This window comes from Monodon monoceros, unplaced genomic scaffold, assembly GCF_005190385.1.
Source record: "Monodon monoceros isolate NGI ecotype Baffin Bay Population unplaced genomic scaffold, NGI_Narwhal_1 Super_Scaffold_21, whole genome shotgun sequence".
Taxonomy (NCBI): domain Eukaryota; kingdom Metazoa; phylum Chordata; class Mammalia; order Artiodactyla; family Monodontidae; genus Monodon; species Monodon monoceros.
In genome coordinates, this window is record NW_021703778.1 from 63,658,696 (window position 1) to 63,677,003 (window position 18,308).

At 43.3% G+C, this 18,308-nt stretch overlaps 2 protein-coding genes across 8 annotated transcripts in view; both read right to left on the reverse strand.

Annotated features, from left to right (window-relative positions):
- The window catches only part of ANXA2 (annexin A2), a 44,041-nt gene extending 41,532 nt beyond the window's left edge, over positions 1-2,509 (reverse strand). The window contains exon 1 of the mRNA XM_029239736.1: positions 2,390-2,509. The gene's annotated coding sequence lies outside the window, so the exon portion shown is untranslated. The remainder of the gene's footprint in view (positions 1-2,389) is intronic.
- A 4,731-nt stretch (positions 2,510-7,240) lies between these two features.
- The window catches only part of ICE2 (interactor of little elongation complex ELL subunit 2), an 87,677-nt gene continuing 76,609 nt past the window's right edge, over positions 7,241-18,308 (reverse strand). For all 7 annotated transcript variants that reach the window (XM_029239731.1, XM_029239728.1, XM_029239726.1 and 4 more), the window contains 2 exons: positions 17,739-17,865; positions 7,241-7,582 (listed from right to left, as the gene is read on the reverse strand). The gene's annotated coding sequence lies outside the window, so the exon portion shown is untranslated. The remainder of the gene's footprint in view (positions 7,583-17,738; positions 17,866-18,308) is intronic.

The window sequence follows — 18,308 nt, forward strand, 5'->3', positions numbered from 1 at the left end:
ACCAAGAACAAAGGCCAAATTCTAGGACCGATGGTGCAAGAAGAGCCTACAACCCTCAGAATCAATAACAATTATAGAAGGATATCTACCTTGCCAGGAGAACTACTTAAATTAGAAATTAGTCAGGAAACCAATGGTCACGACTGCCGGCATGTCAATCGATACAGCATTTTTAATAGCTCAGAGACAGAGGATGTTATTGTGACCCCAGTCCAAGACCAAGCTCTTGCTCAAAGCCAGTGAGTCAGCAATATTTCCTGGGCATTTGCAACAGGCAAGCCATTTAGCACTGCAAGAAATCACAAAATCTAGGCGGTCCCCTAATCATAAACCTCCAACTAAAAAATTTACATTGATGGTCACACCCTTGCACTGCAGATGCAATCCATACCTCTGGAGAAAGCCTTGACTGAAGATTTGAGACAACAGGTGGAGTCAGAAGTGTTGTATGGGATGGTCTTAACACCACTGACCACTAAGCACACTGAACCTGGCCTCATATGAGATCCTCCTTCACAATGCTTGAATAATATATTATGTGGCTCCTTCCATAGCCTCAAATTCCATAAATTACATGTTTAGGCTTCAAAATGCTCTTGTTATCTTTTAAATAACGCATCTCCCCTGGGTTGCTGAGGATTTCAGGACCACCAACCATTCCTAACGTTGAATATTAATGAATATTGACTCAACCTGCTTGTCTCGAGCTGGGTATGAGGACACTGAAGTGGGAGGGAGGGGGGAGTGCAGCAGAACTGGAGAAGAATGGACAGGCTTTTGTAATATGTGGGGGCGGGGGGTCTCCAAGGAGGCAGGAGGAAGAGAGAAAAGTAGAGAGGGTGATAAGGACATAATTTTCCAATTAAAATAATTTAATCAGGGCCAAGCTTAAAACTTAGAAAACTTCCAGTGAAATACTTCAATGATTTACTCTTACATATTATACCTCACCCTCCTCCCACCCTCCCTCCCCACCCACCATCACTCCCATCCCGCAAATTAGGCATGTACTATCAGTACTTTGATATACTGCAGGTTAAGGTAGGGGTTTTCTGGGCTAGCCTGAGAACCTAAGCACCTTCTGTAACATTGTTTCAGTGCTGCAGCGCATTCTGCATTGGAAATGACCAAGTTCCGGACAGGCACAGTAGGGCACACTTTTGGACAGAACCCATCAGTACCGTCAGTATGAGCTCAGGGGTCCCGACCCCTGGACTCCAGGACCTTAGGGTTCCTGGTAAAGACCCAGCGTGCCCCATGAAGTTACTGTTCTTTTACCTTTAATAGCTTTAAAATGGCAAATCTTAACACAAAAAGAATGACACTCGGTTTTGGTATGGCACTTAATGTTTCCAGTGTGCTTTACAAATTTATTTTTGAATGAATATGGTTTTTGGAATCTTCGATAATAACCCTATGTGGGGAAAGTAAGAATGTGCATTCTTAAACCACTTTCATAGATAAGGAAATTGATGTCCACACCTTTTTTTAAACTGAGAGTTGATGGAATCCAGGCCTACACCACCAGGCGCTGGGACCCATCTCACAGAGCTACAAGGAGCAGCCCGGGGGGCTACGCCCTTTTCTGTACCCTCTGTCCCTGACTCAATGTCGCATCAGCGCCAGTAAGTCAGTGACGATTCTCCCTACAGAACCACGGGAGAACACTTCCTTTCCTGACGCAAAAGTAGTCAACCAAATAAGAAACTCTCCAGATACACGGAAATCAAAAGTTGCTCTCCTACAAGCTAAGCTAAACAAAGGAGAATGAGGGGAGGTTCTTCCGTTGTTTTGTTTTACTGGGGCAGGAGGTTGCTGCTAAAAACTCCCACCCCTCATCCTCCCCCGACTGCTTCCCTCCTGCTCGTCGGCACAAGTTCCACAAATGTCGTTTGTTTCAAGTAAAGTTGCAACAGATGGGGATTACTTTCTAGATAGCCGTAGCGCTAGTGTTAAACGTGGAGGGTGCCGCACGTCTGCTCTCCACCCGACCAGGGGCTCGCAGGGAGGCCACACCCAGCCCCCCAGCGGCGCCCGGCGCGTCTGGAATGCGAAGCCTCCCTCCGCCCCCCTCCCCGGCGCCACCTCTTCGGGCTTCCTGCGAGCACTTCGCGGGGGATGCCCAACTCCCTCCTTCTGCCCTGCACGCCCCAGGCCGGGGCACACGCGGCCCCCCTCACTCCTGTCCAGACCCCCCTCGCCACTGGGCGCCCTCCTCGCAAAGCTCCTAGTGCGGACCGTCCCTTCAGCCCCCTCTCCGGACGGCCTCCCGAGTCCCCGTCTCCAGAGCTGCTCTTTGCAAGGCCGTCTCCTTCCCCCGCTCCCCACACCCCGCCAGCGCGGCGGCCCCGAGGCCATAGCGGACGGGCGGGCGGGACGCCCCGCTTACCTGGGCCAAGCGCAGTGCGCTGCAAGCGTCGCCAGATGCAAAGCGGAGCCAGCTGGCCTGGGTGGGGCTTTTATAGCCGCCACATCCTCGCGGTGCACGGGAGGCCCGCCCCGCCGCCCCCCGCCCCGCCTTCTCCTGCTCCGGCCGCTAGCACCCGAGTGGGGGTGACTCACACTCCCCGGTCCGCCCGCTCGCCCGCGGGAGACGCCTTGCCCTGGAACGTTGCCCGGGCCGCGCCAGTGGGAGCGGCCCCACGCCCACGGCTCTGCCGTCCGATGAAGCGCCGCCGAGGCTTCCTCGAGGCCTAGTTTTCTCCTCTCTTCCTCTTTTACTTCTCGAGCGCCACGTCGAGTGCGCAGCCCTGCCTGAGGTTAATAGGTTTTCAAGACTTTCGTAAACTCTGACCTTAAGTCGCTTTTTTGTTTGTTTAAGGCGTCAAAGCAATGGAAGGAAGAATTGTTCCAAGAGACATAAATCGTGATTCCCCTGAGCTGGGCCGTTGGCATCCAGCTCCCTGTTACCGTCTGCAAACATATCAGCTTAACCTCTGACCGGCTATTGCCGGGAGGATCGCGGGGAGGGAGATCCGCCGGGTCCTGGCGGGCAAAGGACTGGCCCCGCCCCGGCCTCGGAGCGCGCTGGGAGACGCGGAGCCATGGTGGGAGTTGGGTCGGGGGGTGGGGGGGTAGGAGGCCGAAGCCAGGAGCCAAGATCCCACCCCGCCCGCCCGGGGAGGCGCCCTTTTCCCGAGCGCTCTCTGCTTGGCTTCCCTCCACGCCTCCCGCGACCCTCCGGGACTCCCGCGCGTCCTCGTGGCAGGCCGTCCCGGGCTGGGTGGGGCCGGTGGCTTTGACCCTCGAGTTCCAACAAAGAAGTTTCCTCCCTTCCTTCTGTACTAACTGCCGTTGTTTTCTGAGTTTTTTTGTTTTTTCTCAGACTCTTAGCTCCATGGCTTGGTTTTGCTGTTTCTCGCTTTTCTTCCACTCTGCTTCCACGAACCGCAGTGGCAACATGCAGGCAAACATGGTTTTGTGGTTGATTGCGCAAATACTGTACTCACCTCAAACTAGCAGGAGAGTTTTGCTAAGAATCCCAAAGATCTCTCTGCACCTTTGAATTCCTCCCTTTCACAGACCTCACTTAGCTTTCTCCTGATGCTTCTGTTTTAATCCCCCGTCTATCTTAACGTCCGTTTTTACTTTCCAGTTAAGCGTCACTTCACTCCTGGGAATCAGGAAACAAGCAAGGCCAAAACATCGTTGCCAAGCTAACAGTCAAGTCCATACCACAAATGGGGTCCCTGGACACTCAGCCCAGAGCACTGTTACCCATTTCTTTCACTCAGAATGAGACATGATAGGCACCGTCAGAAGGACAAATAGAAAATAAAGCAATTCTGTTGATACAATTTCTGATTTACATTTATAGCCCTTCAATTTAGGCTGAAAGTTTACAGCCTAAACATTTTGGAACAGAAGGAGAACATAGGCTGACCGTAATGGTGAACGGGATTCTGCTTCCCTTCTCTTCTCTGGGCCTCTTGACGCCCAGCTGTGCTGTGATAGGCCCTCTACAGAAGATAAGATTTAATTCAAATCATGTGGAATACCTAAAAGCCAAGTAGCCGGAAGAATGCTTTTGCTTGTCTAGGGCATCCAGCAAAGCCAAACATACAGATCTGTCCAATAACCAGGGTCTGCTTCTTGCTACAGAACTTCACACTGATATTTTCATAAAAAGGAAGCTATCAGAAGTCATGGTTTGCTCTTTCTGAGGAATGAGGGGGGCAATTCTGCCAGTTTAAATGAGCTTTTGAATCTCTGAGTGCAAAGATCCTTTTTTCTTTCTTTCTCCTCCATGGCTGGAAGAATGTTTACAACAACAGATCTCAGATTGTGTCTGCTGCTGTGCATTCTGTTCTCTAAAGCCTTGACTTTATTTTGTTCACACTTTCTCTGCTGCGCCTCAACACTGCTAATTGTGCCTAGCTAGCAGTAATAGGCACTCACTAAAACGTACAGAATAGAATTATTCACCCAATAACGGAATGTTAGAGCAGAGAGGGTCCTTAAGAGACTAACATTTCCAATTCTTGATTTTTATAGATGAAGGAAACTGGAGCCCAAATAAAGTCTCCTGCCCAGTCCAGAGATTTAAAAATGCACTCAAGTTACTTATTGCAGTTTAACAAATTACCGCCCATACTTAGTGGTTCAAACATAAATAAAACCATTTATTTGCTCATGATTTTGCAATATGGACAGGACTCAGGGGCAACAGCTTGTCTCTTTTCCATGGTGTTGGATGGGGCAGCTCAACTAGGGTTGTAGGATGGAAAGGAACTTCACTCTTTTGGTGCCTCAGCTAGGGTTGCTCGAATGGCTGAGAGCAGGCTGGGTCTCTCCGTCCCTTGGACTCTCATCTGCCAGGTCCTCCTCTCCACACCAGGATAATAACGGAAGCTGGCTCTCAAGAAGCAAAAGCTGAAGCTGCCAGGCCTCTTAGCTTGTGGGCTATCCAAAAATAGGCTGGGTTGACTTTATGGGCTGTAGTTTGTCAATCTTTGCTTTAATCCATCATCTGATCGGTTTTTGGCTTTGCCTTCTGGCCTCTTGATTCCACTCTCTGAGATGTCTTTCCTTTCCCTTAAGAATGGTCCATATTTGTAGATGAGTAGCTCTCTCAACCTGCTTCATGCTAGTAGAAACTTGAAGGCCCAGAAACTTTTCAACTGTTTCTGTGTCCAACCTAGCAGTCCTTTCATTAATACAATTATCTTTAAAATTCTGTGGATTTTCTATAAATCTTACTGAGGTTCATTCCATGCTCCAAAATTCATATCCAATGCAATTTTCTCAAAAACACTGTGGAATTTCTGTAAATCTTAATGAGGCTTAACTCCATGCTCCAAAATTCACATTATTCTTTCTAATAATAGATCTCTCTCTTTACTTTGAGCTTGTCAGGCAGGAGCAATGCACTTAAGATTCTTAGAAGCCCTGAGATGGTCTTCAAAGTACCACATTAAATCTTTCTGGAATTTTAAAAATAAAAAAAAGTTTTGCAGCCACATGTGATTTGATCTTTATTCTGAGGCCGTTTCTTACTTTGCAAACCTTTCATTGTCTAGAATTCTGCTTGAAAACCAAACAGATCTTTATTTAGTGCATTTTTTTTCTTGTTGTACTTTATCATAAGTGGCTAAAAAAGACCACTGGCATCTTCCGCATTCTGCCTGGAAATCTCCTTGACTAGATCCACAAGTTCATTAGGCACATTTTCTTATCACTCATGTTACCACAGGCAACAGTAATGTTAAACATTCTGCCAATACATAACCTGGGTTGCCTTTATTCCAGCCTTCTGTAGCAATTTCCTTACCGCTTTTCCAACCTCCACTAACAGGCTTCTCTCCGGTTACTGTCTGGAAGTAAAGTCAATGTCATATATTTTAGGTTTTTGTTATAGCAACACTCCACATCCACATACTAACTTCTGTTTCAGTGACCTATTACTAGGAAATAAACCACCTCCAAATCTTAGAAACTTAAAACAACCACTGACGTATTTGTTCATGATTCCACATAGGGCAGAGTTCATGGAGTCAGCTCATCTCTGGTCTATCTATTTAGCGTTGTCTAGGGAGACTCAAATGAGGCTGGAAGATCCACAAGGGCCTCCCTCCAGCAGGGTAGTTACTGATCTTCAAGAGTGAAAGTGGAAGCTGACGGGCCCAGAAGTGGAACAGTGCCACTTCTGCTGCATCCATCGATTAAGGGAAGTCATATAACCCAGATTCAAGGGAAGGGGAAATAGATTCCACCTCTTCATAAAGGGAGAGACATATGTTTACATGAGTGGAAGGAGTCGTTGGCAACCACCTCTGTAGACAATCTATCACAATCCTTAAACTAGTAAGTGGCAGAACTGAGGGTAGAATACATTTGTCTGCCTTTCAATCCACTGCGTTTTCCATTACACCATATCTCTCACATACCACCATTGCTTCAGGGAGACACAGGCCTGTCTCCAAGTCCCCTACATTATATGGCTTAGAGTCTCATCAACCATAAAGCTGTTATTACCTTGAGCCTTGTTATATGCAATCAGTATATAATAATGTATTATATTTGAAGACGTGGCCAGAAGAGGAAAAAGATTTATCTGGAAAACCCAACATCCAAATAATAGGAGTTCTAGAAAGAAAAATAGGCAAAATGGAGGGGAGAAAATCACGAAGAAATAACTGAAGACCATTTTCTAGAACTGAAGGCTGAGTCTTTAGATTGAAAAAGCTACAAGAAATGGAAAAACAAACCCAAGGCACATTATCATGAAATTTCAGAACACTGGGTGGGGCCAGGGAAAAATTCCTGAAAGATTCCAGAGAGATTAAAAAAATAAGTCATATATGAAAGGTAAGAAAGGAGAATGTCATGATAAGACTCAGATCTTAGTTTCCAAATACTATTCCCCAGTAAATGGTCCAGTTCTTAGAGAAATGGCTGGTTCCAGAGGTGGGACAGAGAGAAAATACATGATGGGCTTTGAGCTAAATGACTTATGGGAACATATCAAAAAGACACAAAAGCCAAATTGAAGGGGTTCTCACTGGTTAAAATTAGGGGCAATTTGAGCATCATATTGAACAATGATAGGAACTGATGATACACACTGAATAGTCTAACTGATAGTCAAACAGAAAATACACAAAGAGGGGACAGAGAAAGCTCTTAATTAGAGAAGAATGCTAACTTATAAATGTATCAGGAAAGATAAATATAAAAAATCATTATTTTGCAACTAGAATTCCATACCCAGCCAAACAATAAATCAAGAATGCATGCATAATTAACAGTTTTCAAAAATGTTGTTTATGCCTATGTGCCCTGTGTTAGTTTCCCAAGGCTGCCATAACAAGTTACCACAAACCTGGTGGCTTAAAAAACACAAATGTTTTCTCTTGCAGTTCTGGAAGCCAGAAGGTATTGAGGTATCAGCAGGGCTATACTCCCTCTGGAGGCTCTAAAGCAGAATCCTTCCTTGTCTCTTCCAGCTTCTGGCAGCCCCAGTCATTCTCTGCGACTGTATCACTCCAGTCTCTTCCTCCATCTTCACAAGGCCCTCTTCTCTGTTTCTGCATCTCCTCCTCTTCTGTCTTTCAGAGCACTTCTCATTGGATTTAGGAACAACCTAGATAATCGAGGATAATCTCATCTTGAGATCTGTAACTTAATTACATCTGCAAAGACCCTTTTTCCAAATTAGGAAATAGTCACAGATTCTGAGGCTTAGGATGGAGACATAAGCTTTGGGGGGCCACCATTCATCCCACTATACACCCCATCTCAGGAGACTTCTGAATGATGTACTTCACCAAAACAAGAGAATAGAGCAAAAACTGGAGCATTGGATCCAGAAAACCAGGGATCCAATGCACAAATAAGTGAACAGAATTCCCAGAATGACGGGGAAGAGAGAACTTGGAACAATAGCTGTGCAGCAGGCATACAGAGCAACCAGTCTAAGGAATTCCCTGGCGGTCCAGTGGTTAGGACTCCGTGCTTTCACTGCCGAGGGCCCGGGTTTGATCTCTAGTTGGGGAACTAAGATCCCACAAGCCGTGCAGCACGGCCAAAAAAAGAAAAAAAAAAAAAAAAAAGAGCAACCAGTCTAGCTTGGAGAAGAGGACCAAAGGCTCTAGCACAAATGCCTCAGAAAGAGTAGGAGGAAGAAATTACCCCAGGTGTTTGAACATACTGAGAAGACATTAACAGCTTCACTGGGTGGCTTAGGAACGAATTTGTGAGCGTGATAAGAAAAACTATTGATATCAAATGAAAAGCTCCAGGAAAACAAAAAATTATTGCAGCATGCTATAAACTGAATGTTTATATCCTCCCCACATTCGTATCTTAAAACCTAACCCTTCATGTGAGGGTATTTAGAGATGGGGCTTTGGGGAAGTGATTAGGCCATGAGAGCAGAACACTCACATGGGATTAGTACTTTTATAAGAGGCCACGAGTAGAGAATGGACTTCAGGACATGGGGAGGGGGAAGGGTAAGCTGGGACAAAGTGAGAGAGTGGCATGGACATATATACACTACCAAATGTAAAACAGACAGCTAGTGGGAAGCAGCTGTATAGCACAGGGAGATCAGCTTGGTGCTTTGCGACCACCTAGAGGGGTGGGATAGGGAGGGTGGGAGGGAGATGCAAGAGGGAGGGGATATGGGGATATATGTATACATATAGCTGATTCATTTTGTTATACAGCAGAAACTAACACAACACTGTAAAGCAATTATACTTCAATAAAGATGTTAAAAAAAAGAGGCCCAGGGAATTCCCTGGGAGTCAAGGGCCCAGGTTCAACCCCTGGTTGGGGAACTAAGATCCCACAAGCCTCGTGGGTCCTCACCAGATCTTGATCTTGGACTTACCTATCTCCAGAACCGTGTGAAATAAATTTCTGTTGCACATAAGCCACGCAATCTATGGCAGTTTGTTATAGCAGCCCAAATGGACTGAGATGCAACATTATATTCTCCAAAGATGACCACAGTAGTATTTCCCATCCCAGATGCTCTTCTAGAATTTTGCAACTTGCCCATCAAGAGGAGGAGGATATGCCCAGTCCCCTTGAATCTCATGACCTGCTGTGACTTATTTGACCAACAGAATACAGCATAAGTCATGCTGTGTGACTTCTGAGGCTAGATCCTGATTGCATTTCTACCTTGTTTACTTGAGACATTTGCCTTGGAATCCAGCCACCATGCCATGAGGAAGCCCAAGCAGCCTATGGAGAGGTTCCAAAGTCTATACCTGACAGCCATTGCCAACCTGACATCTGTGTGAGCTCTCCTGAAGGTGGACCATGCCAGCTAAATATGAGTGGAGACAAGCCTTTCCCACCAAGCTCTGTCCAAACTGCAAACTAGTGAGCAAAACAAATTATTGTTTTCAGAAACTAAATTTGGAGCTGGTTACTTATGCAGCAATATATAGCTGAAACAGTTGCCATGAGAAGGAAAGGTCTGTTTTAGTTTGTTGGTTTGGTTTGGGTTGGGTTGGGTTTTTTTGCTCTGAACACCCTTTTTTCTCCTACTTCCTTTGCCTAATACTTGATGTGATGTCTGGAGCTCCCTCGGTTACTGTGGACCTTGAGGAAAACTGGAAGATGGAAACTAGGCACAAAGGATGGAGATCAAAAAACTTGAGGATGAAGACAAAAGCACAGGGCAAAAAGTCAGGAGGAGGCTGTTTTCCTGATGAATGTGAAACCATCAATTCAATCCTGGACTGCTTTCCTCCAGATTTCTTGTACATGAAAGAAAAAATAAATTTCTTCCTTATTTAAAGTACTTACATCCAGTCTCTATTACTAACAAATAAGCTTAACTCTGATTTATATAGAATTGATATAGAATTCTTGTGTAAACATGTGACTTTTAGAACTATATAACTTAGCTGAAGATAAATATTAAAAGAGGAGGGAAGATGGAAGGGAGGGAGGTAGAGAGGAAGAAAGGAAGGAAGGGAAGGAGGGAGGGAAGGAAGGAAGAGAGGGAGGGAAGAGGGTAGAGGAGAATCAGAGAGACTGAGTCCGTGAACGAGAGTGGGGCTTGGAGTGAACCAGTTCTGGCATCTTGTTCTGTTTCTGTTTTTTTGTTTTTTTTTAAATAAATTTATTTATTTATTTTTGGCTGCGTTGGGTCTTCGTTGATGCGTGCGGGCTTTCTCTATAGTTGCGGTGAGTGGGGGCTACTCTTCGTTGCGGTGTGCGGGCTTCTCATTGTGGTGGCTTCTCTTGATGCGGAACACAGGCTCTAGGTGTGCGGGCTTCAGTAGTTGTGACATGAGGGCTTCAGTAGTTGTGGTGCATGGGCTCTAGAGTGCAGGCTCAGTAGTTGTGGCGCTCGGGCTTAGCTGCTCTGCGGCATGTGGGATCTTCCCGGACCAGGGCTCGAACTGGTGTCCCCTGCACTGGCAGGTGGATTCTTAACCACTGCGCCACCAGGGAAGTCCCTCTGCTTCTTTAACAACCGCAGTTTTCTCATTTGTGATACTGCAGGACAAATGTAAAGATTAGACAAAGTAAAAAAGTGCCTGGTGTATTGTAGGTGTTGAAAAAACAGTGGCTATTTCATTGGCTTTTTGAGTTCTTTCAGCATCTAGCCCTGCTGAACTCATGGTACGGTTTCAATACACACCTGTTGAATAAAGGTATCACGACCCAAACCACACAGAGTACTCTGTGTGGTCAAACCACAATTTCTGTTTTGTTTTCAGATATTTTCAGGGAAAGTCTGCAGTGACTTCAACCTCTCTTTCCCAGCTGTAAAATATACTTTTGGTCTCAATTCATTTTCTACAAGGCATCCAGAATATCTTTCTATGAAATAGTTCTGATTACATGACCCCTCTCTGGAAACCCTTCTTGGCAGGTAGGGTCTGACTGACCTGACAGCCAATTGCCCACATCTTTCCCTTCACTCCCACCTTGCACCACTGCCAATCATACTCACGCCTCCATATGCCTTTCTCCACGCTGCTTCCCTGCCTGGAATGCCCTTTCCCACTTTCCTTAATAGTGAGTTTCTCCTCATCCTTCAATCATCAGAGCAAATATTATTTTCTCATGAAGGAAAACCTTCCCCAAGCCCTGCAGGCAGATTTGGTGCTAATCTGTTTCTCTTGACATTTTTAATGTCCTTCTCCTCTCTCAGTTATCACCTTGCATCGTTATTCTTTTATTTGTTGGTCTCTGCAACTAGGCAGGAGCCCCGGGAGGACAGGCATTTGGTTGTTACTGGTTGTGCCGACACTCTTACCCAGTACCTCTTACTACTGGATTTCTCTCCATAAAACATTACCTTGTCCTTATTCATACTTAAATTACCTGGCAAAAACTAAAAGGCTGATAGTATCCAGTGTGGTTGGAAATGGCTGAAACGGAAATGCTTATATGTTATCAGTGAGAAGGCAATTTAGCGGTATCTATCAATATTTAAAATGTTCATACCGTTCGATTCAGTGATTTTGCTTCAAGAAAGCTATCCTGAAAAGGGTGTCATACATGACCACAACATATGTGTATAGGATTTTTATTGTAGCATTATAAGGTTGATATGCCCTAAGTGCCCATCAGTGAGGCTAAAGTAAAATTAATTATGAAATATCTGTATTATCGACTGAAGCTAGATCAATATGGACAGTTTTCAAAAATATAGAGTAAAACAGAAGAGAAAGCAGAATGTGAGTGTAAACCTGTGTCTGTTGGCATGCTAAGTTATTACAATACTGATATATAAAACATTATGAAAACAGATCTGGCTACACATATCCACCCCATCATGATCACTCTTATATTAAATTGCTGAGATATTGGGATGCTTCCTGAGCCATCAGAGTAGCATCTTAGGTCTTAACCTCAGTACATTTTGTTGCATTTTTATGGTTTGGCAAGTCAGAGGATAAATATTTCAAACTCTCTCAGCCTCTATCATTCCTTCAAGCAGCATCTTCCAACATATATACAAATATTACTTAGGTGCTAAGTGTCTGGAAAAATCCTAATTCTGTAATAAAAAATATATCTCTTAGCCATAAGAGTTTGCTTAAAATAGGACAGTATTTTTCATAAAATAAAATGTTTAGTGAGTATGAAAACACACATAAAGATAACTATACTTCAAATGTTTTCATCTTTATTAAATGTCTACTAGATACATTTTGAGTGTTTGAATATTTTTATACTTTAAAGACCTTACAACTCCTGAGTTAAAAAAAGTCAATTAGACTAATAATACTAATTTGACTCTAGTTTTAAGTTAATCGCTATGTATGTACATTTACATATTTACATATGTGTGTAGGTGTATAAATGTGTATATACACACACATGCAAATATATGGAAGGATATACACCAAGCTGATATTGATTAGCTCTTGGGAAAGAAGAAGATTGGTGTGTATGTGTAAAGGAGAATGCTCACCTTTTATACACTTCTTTATATTATTTGATTTTTGTTAACAATGAATACATATTACTTCTATAATTTTAAACACAGGTGAAAAAAGAAATAGTGAAAAGAGGGCTTCCATCTTACACACTAAGATTATAACAGCCTGTGGCAGGCTTTGGGGAAAACTTCAATCTTCTTGATGGTATTTTTTCAAATATGTTCAAGAAAATACAATTAAAAAACTATAGAGTAAAAGTTGGATATCACAGCACCCTCTGCAGAAAACACTCAATACAGTAAAATTTCATTTGATTTTTTTTAAACCAACATCTCTTTTTTTCTTTTCTAGCCACGCCGCATGGCACATCAGATCTTAGTTCCCTGACCAGGATCGAACCTGTGCCCCCCACAGTGGAAGTGCAGAGTCTTAACCACTGGACCTCCAGGGAAGTCCCTCATTTGATTTTGATTCCTCTAATCATAATTTATGATAATATAACTTAGGTAGGGCCAAAGCTTACACAGTTCATATACTATGTAGAAAAAATAAAAAGGTTTGCTAAGCAAGATAATATAATAAATAAGATACCTCGTGGCATGAGGTTTATGGGAAGGGTAGAATAGACTTCTTTATTCACGTAACCTTTGTCTTATTTGCAGTACTTCTTTATCCCATGGCACTATGGCTGTTTACGTACCAGGCTGTACCATTAGACAGGGAGCTCCCTGTTCGTCTTTGCAACTCCAGCACCTCGCCCAGTGTGGGTCCATGACAGGCTCTGCATCTTTAAAGACCTGACTTTGCTGGACTGTACTCTATCGCTGAGTCCTGTGCTAGTCATCATCAACCCCAGGAAGCAGAGGTTTTGGTCCTAGCTACTATCCTAATTGAGTTTACTTGGACAAATTACCCAGGGTCTATGATTCTGTTTCTTATCTGGAAAATGAGGGGCTTTGACTAGAAAATCTTCAAATTCTCTTTTAGCTCTAAAACTCAATCCTTAATATTCAAATGTAACTGATTTAGGCACATTAATGTCTATAGGCACATGGATGTTACTAAATGTAAACAGGTCTTATCTACTCATTAAAACAGACCCAACAGGGCTTCCCTGGTGGCGCAGTGGTTAGGAGTCTGCCTGCCGATGCAGGGGACACGGGTTCGTGCCCCTGTCCGGGAAGATCCCACATGCCGCGGAGCGGCTGGGCCTGTGAGCCATGGCCACTGAACCCTCGAGTACTGCAAAAAACAAACAAACAAACAAACAGACCCAACAGGACTTCTAAATGGAAATACGTTGAATAACAAAATTATATCTCTTTGCAAGGAGATCAATAGATTATTTTTATCAAATACAACTGGCCAACTTCTTTCTCTGCATTCCATTTTTGTAGTTGGGAAGAATACCCCTTGCATAACTGAATATATCCATATAAAGTTGTTGTTTTCATTCAGAGTCTTTGGGTCATGAGACCCTAACATGTTCTTAGTCCCTAAGTTATTTAAATGTATAGCTGTGACTGAAAAAATCACTTTAAAGTAAAATAAGTCTGTTAGAATATTATCAAAATAAAATAACAGGCAACTGTTGAATATCTCTAATGTTGCAAAGGAATTTAGATTTCTAATAATGTGAACCTGTGATAACATACTCAGATAACTAGATATGGGGATTTACATTGGGGATATACAGATGCTATCAGCATTGATAAGGTTCAAAGAGTCCTCCCCATTTTGTAAGGGGACATTGGCAAAGAGCAAGCAGTGTGAAGCCGGTTCTGCAACCCAAGAGGCCAAAGTTGGAGCAGGGATGCTATGGGTCATCAAAAGTTGGGGGAGAGCTAAGCTAGGTATCAAGGGGGAAGGTGAGGACACTATGATTTGTTAAAAATTTCAAAGGACAAGGGCAAAGTCTGAACAGGAGATAAGGCCAAGGTTCTGCAGCTGGAACGACACAGAAGAAGTAGGAGGAGAGCAAGAAGAATGGTAGACAGGCTGCAGGTGAGGCTGAAGTGGCATCCACTTGCCGCTATGGCCCAAGCTCATGTGATACCTGGGGGTCAGCCTTGGTTAACATGAAGAGCAGACACGGATGCTGAACCGTCTCTGCCACTGCTTCAGCCAACAATGCAAAAAAGGAGAACAAGAAGGAGGAGAAGAGGAGGACGATGACAGTGGAGGAGAGCATTGTGAGGGAGGATACTGTGCAACTGTGACACAGAGAGAAAGGGATTGACAGTCTGTACTCCTGACCTAGGCATACCTATCATCTCTTATCATCTCCACCTTAGTCTCTGCATCTGGGAACTAGGCATTTTAGCCCAGATCTTCTGTGAGGCTTTTGCTAGCTCTTAAATTTATAAGACCTTGCTAAAAACAGAGTTTCAAATTCTGTAAGACTCCATTAAAACAATCACTGAAAGATTCATAATCCGACTTTATTATTCAGGCAGTAGAATTTTGGTTCAACTCCTCAACACTTTGGCATCTGGTTTTCCTGGGGCCCTTGATAAGAATTCCTGATTGCTTTCTAACAGGGTGGATCTCAGGACTGTGTTAGAAGCAAAAGGCAAACAGATGGGTGAGCTGCTCTAATCAGCTCTAGTTGCAGTTTTTTCCTTTTGTCTTTTCAAATGAGAGGTTAGTCTTCCCCAAATCCCAACGCTCCACTCCCTAATTTGGAGATAAACCAGATGATTTCACTGGTCTTTCCCTTCTCTGGTTTCTATGACTCATCAACTACAGCAACCAGGGTGGGGTTAAAAAAAACAACCCTAATATTCAGGTTATGCCACAGCTCAAAAGGAAGGAATCTAAGAAAAGCTGTTAAGATTGTAAAACAATGAAAAAAAAATATGAGTCACAATACTCCTAACTTGTTAATCTTTCCCAGGAGGTTTCCCTATATCCGGTGCCCCCATCTTTTCTCTTTAATTATCAATTACATGAATGTTTTGTTTATTGTTTTACACATATTTTTCTATGAAATTAGTAAAATGCTTAATCTAGTATAGATAGAAGCCTACTTGATTTTGATCACTCATGTTCCTGAGAAAGCTACCAGTATCTATCTGACTATAGAAATCAGGGTAAATTCATTTAATTTAACCAATATTGAGTATTCACTATACACCAGGTACTAGGGTAAGACTGCATAGCAGATGTGTAATAGGAGAAAACACATTAACTCTAACTTCAAGATCTGGTGGAGGTAAATGAGTAATTGTAATTTAACAAATGTATCAGAAATGAAATCAAAATGCTAGGGGAGCCCAGCAGCAGTTAACCCTTAGAGAAAGGAAGTAAGATAGTCCCTCTTGGTCAACGCATTCACAGTTACTCATAGCTATTTGAAGTCATTGTGCAATCGTAAAACAGGAAATGTACCATATACCAAAGTATTCCATATCCATGGGAGGCGTCAATGTAGAGAGATGTGGCTGTTAATTTTTAAAAATTTCATTCCAGGGACTTCCCTGGTGGCGCAGTGGTTAAGAATCCGCCTGCCAATGCAGGCGACACGGGTTCGAACCCTGGTCCAGGAAGATCCCACATGCCGTGGAGCAACTAAGCCCGAGCGCCACAACTACTGAGCCTGCGCTCTAGAGCCCGCAAGCCACAACTACTGAGCCCACGTGCCACAACTACTGAAGCCTGCGAACCTAGAGCCCATGCTCTGCAACGAGAGAAGCCACCGCAATGAGAAGCCCGCACACTGCAACGAAGAGTAGCCCCCGCTCACCGCAACTAGACAAAGCCCGTGCACAGCAGCGAAGACCCAATGCAGCCAAAAATAAATAAATAAAATTAATTAATTTAAAAAAAAAAGAAAAAAAATTTCATTCAATTATAAAACCTGGTAAAGAGGATTAGTCACTGGAGAAGGTGTATATTTATTTAATGGCACCATTGTCTAAACTGTGGAAATATTTTTGGAAATTCTCCACTTAAGTATTTTCCTCAGAGCCTAAGGCAAATCCTGGTCACTTGGGAGGAGTTTTGAGGAACAGCTAAATGTCACTCTGAGACAAGGTCCATGACTAAGAGAGCAAAAAATAGCAGGAGGAGAGAATACCTCCAACTAGGATTAAAAACACATGAACGCGTGATCGGGCCCTCGTTTGATTACATTGTTCAATGGACTCAGTAGTACTTTTTTTCTAGTTTTAAGGAAATTTGATTGTTCTGATATGAGGTCCGAAGTGGATATCTATCAGCCCAATAAAGTTTTCAGAGTTCCTGAGATGCTAAATATTCAAAATTATGTAATACTATTTAAAAGTAATCTTTTTGGTGAAAAATGTCCAAAAATACACTGGATTGAGGTGGAATCTTCAATAATGACATATCTATGGATGAGGTACTTATATAACAAAAAAAATTCTTAAAAACCCAATACTCCCATGGGCAAGGGAATAGCCAAGTTTGCTGCAGTTTCCAGTGAATGACATCAGCCTCCAGTAAGTCTCCAGCAAAATGAATTCAGTTAATACCGTCAGTCCCTTTCCCCTTCCAGAGCCAGTGGTATGCATGTGGGCATTCTGGAGAGCTGGAACAAACCTAGACAGAACCCCAGAGGAAAAGGAAAAGGCACAGAGTTGGTGGATACAGAGCTGCCCCAGAGACCTCTACCAGCCAGTTCTCACAAAGGTTGACTACTCTCCTGGAGCTGCAGTTATTCTTCCTTCATAAACAGAAATCATTTCTCAGAATTGTTAATATTGCTTTTGTTAGTCTTTTAACAAGTTGGTCTATTTATAAGTTAGGAACATTAAAAAAAAGAATCATCCACCTTGTATTGTTAAAAAAAAAAATACATGAGGCATGAACACACTTGATACAAACTGAAAAGGAATGGGGGGCGGGGGCATGTCCTGAGACCCACATGGGTTAGCAATGTTGGTCTCCATATTATTAAGTTTTAACGGGTTAAGGTCAATTTTCTCTCTCAAGGCTGTAGTATCCATTTTAAACGTTTAAACATTAACATAAATATCACGTAAACATTGAAACGTTCTGGGGAGGAGGTCATGCTGTGATTTACACAGATTCTCAAGTCCCTGAGGGAGGGCAACTTGGGCTTCAATTTGGGCACTGCTGCTTGCCTCACTTTCTTTTTCTTTCCTAGACTCCAGACTCCAAGCTTTAAAGGTTAGGAGAGTCCAACTAGGTAAAAGTAACATTTAAAGAGTTAACCATCCTTTATTAAGCAACCTTCTTGGGAGGATACTACCTTTTTTTTTTTTTTGCAGATTTAGAATCCACTTCCAAGTGATACAACTGGAATTTGATTCCCCAAAGAACAACTTTTGTAAAGGAACCCTTATCCCATTTAGCTTTGAGCCCTAGAGGAAGGAGAGGCATCTGACTTACCTTGTGTGAGGATCTGTAGTACTTATTATCCATTTCTGACGTGTCCAACTCCAGTAGATTTAAGATCTGCACCTTCTATCTCATTGGCTCGGCCACATTCTCACAAATCTGGCAGGCATATTTGGTACTGCAGAAACAAAAGTGAACAGATTGCCGATTAACGTTATCACCACAACCTCAGGTTTAGACTGAAAAATAGCCTCCCTTGATTCCCCCACCCTCAGGCTTCCCTACTGTCCATTCTGCCTCCCAATCTATCTGACATATTACTGCCATACTTTCCATTATAGAAGTTTAATCATGTTGCCTACCTCGACTGCCACCCTCATTAAAAAGCTTTCGATTACTCCCCAAGACAATACCCTCTGTTTCTGAGAAGGCACTCAGGGCTTTTTATTAAGTTCTCCCAAGTACACTTTCTTAGGTTCCTTTTGGTCTCTTCACCATAGTTACCCTGGGCGGGCCTTAGGCACCCTGGATATCCTGCCATTACAACATGCTGTGCATGTTTCTATCTCTGCAGCATAGATCATACTTTGTCCCTGAGCTTGAAATTTCCCTTCCAGTCTG